Consider the following 2,729-nt stretch of genomic DNA (forward strand, 5'->3'; position numbering starts at 1 on the left):
TATATATATAAAATGGTTTGCTTGAGATGCGTCACTTTTCGCTGTATAAGTGTAATGCAACCGCATTACAAGAATCACCGACACTGGCATAAACCCGAAGATGTTTCATTTGTAGAGTATGTACGTAAATAATATTTGTTTTAAAAAAAGTAAAAAGAAGGAGACACTCGCAAATGAAACATCGCAAATAGGCCATTGACTACCTTGTTGATGATTATGTTGCGTAAAACACACCTTTGTACGGAGCCGCCTTTTAGTTTTTTTTTTTTTTTAGTTTTTTTTTTTTTCTTGGAAAAAAGTTATAGCTTTAACGAATTAGAAACAGGCTGACAATTGATTGATTGGTGACTCATTTGTCACCAACTACTGAGTTTTTTCAGGTATTCGACTCGCCTTTGCTCCCAATCTCGGCTCTGATATTCTCAGTCCTGATCATCTCTTTCCTATTACATAGTCTCGATTTATGTGTTAAAGGCATGTCCACTATCGTATGCTACAAGGTATTTGATGTTCATTCTTTGTGGTATTTATAAACGAAACTCATGAATACCGCAATGTGTATGCAGAAATCAGGTACTTGCAGAGTAACATTTGTCAAGTTGAAGATTTGAGATACAATATCTCAAATATCAGCTTTTTGAGAAAAAATATTATCTATTTCGCGCAGAATCACAACACCAATAGCGTACAACTCGATTATTATATCTTGGGACTTTTGTAATAATACAGTACGCGCGTACAATTCAGTGGGACTATCATACAGTTAAATTTTATGTACAATATGAAAAGTCTTAATTGTATTATGATACTTTGCAAGTGCAACGATTTAATGGATTAGATTAGGAGAATCATTCCGTTACTTGTATATACTCGTAAATGTGCTGAAGTGATAAGTTTCACTCTTTCAGAGTCTGTCTTGTCAAGTCATTTTATTTATTGATCGAAGATATATACATTTTTCTATAAGCTAAAAGAACAGTAATAGTGCTGCCTTATTTCGTCGCTTTTTTCGTGAATTCACGCCAATTTCACGTTTGAATATAAGATGAAGTATATTACAGTATCGTACACACACACTCACACACACACACACGCAAAAAGGACTAGGCCAGTTGTTTTGATAGATCACAAAACCTTTTGCTTTCCACGCGTGTTAATGTTAACATGACATACTACGAGTAATGCAACACGGTCATCTTTTTAGATAGCTACGTATGAAACGTGTAGAGCGAATTCATTGTACGCGCTAGAATCCATCTTCAACCGAATTTGTTATCATTATTATCGCACGGTATACCGTGGAATAACCGTGCTTTTTTTCTAACACGATCGTATCATAATCGCCCTCATATAGATTCCATGCAAAAAAGAATATTTCTCTATAGATATTTTTATTCTTCGATGATTATTTTGATTCGCACGCGCAGATGAAGTCGGATCAATTCGTGTGAAAATGAAAGATTTATTTCTATATAAGAGATTATGTAAGATAATACAGTGCATTATTGCAATCGGTTTCATTCATTTCATCCCGAGAAATATCGTATAAAAATTTTCCAACTTTTTCAATTGCAGAATCTTCTTCCTCCAAAATCAAGTCTCAGGCGAAAGATTTAATTTTTTAATTTTTTTATAAACTATATATAAGCCTACCTACATAATATATTGTTGATACATAATTATTTCCGGAATTAAAAATGTGTTATTTATTATATTTGTCCATAAAAATGTCTATTTATAGAAAAATTGTTTATGATTATATTATATTAATTTACAATGTATATGGAATAGTATGAAGCTTGACTTGTCATCAACATATCACTAAAAAATTGAATACACTTTTTTCAAATAAAAATATTTCTAATCATTATATTTTTCTAAATTTCTCGCCTGTTCTTGGTAGAAGATTCAGAATGCAATGCTTTATATGTGAAACTCAATTAATCAACAGGATTTCCCACATTATTATTAATCTCACGTGTTAATATATAGTTCTTCTAGTTTATACGACTGATATATTTGGCTTGGAAAATAGCCTCCGTCATTGCCTTCTGACAAATTAAATATTCATCTATTTTAACACAAAACTCAGTAAAATTTAATAGAGAATGTATGCATATATACATACATAATTGGAACTAACAAAAGTTTAATTTGTGGAGACGCATAATGTGCGCTTTTAGCATATAACGATTAAATTCCGCGGAGCATATTAATCACGATGCAATATATTACTATTTTTCTTTTTTTTTTTGCTAAAATAGAAAGTCATTTTAATTAATTAGGCGCTGTTATATAAATAAGAAATATATATATATATATATATATATATATATATATTTATTCAATAAAGAAGAATTATTACTTTAAAGGTTGTGCGTGTCCTTGTTTCTCGCGAGAGCCTTTAAATCTATAATTTATCGATCATCTGAGTTTTCTTCCGTTCGCGCAAAACTTACGCGAGAGTTGTCGTGCCTGTTTATGCAAAGCAGCCTGGAAAACTGATCCTATATTCCGCATATACAGTAGCACTTTAGGCACTAAGTCTTTTTGAACAAGGGGAAAAGAATGTAAGTCAGCCGAACTGGCAATGAATTTCAAGTCTTACGTCGTTGCGTAACGTTGCATTGTGTGTGCGATAAATCGCTGCACCACTCGAAAGAATAGCCAGAAGAATATTTTTGTGGCTAAAACTAGTTTGTGTGTAAAACGTATAGTATTCCATACAT

This window comes from Formica exsecta, unplaced genomic scaffold (genome assembly GCF_003651465.1).
Source record: "Formica exsecta isolate Colony F162 unplaced genomic scaffold, ASM365146v1 scaffold182, whole genome shotgun sequence".
NCBI classification, from domain to species: domain Eukaryota; kingdom Metazoa; phylum Arthropoda; class Insecta; order Hymenoptera; family Formicidae; genus Formica; species Formica exsecta.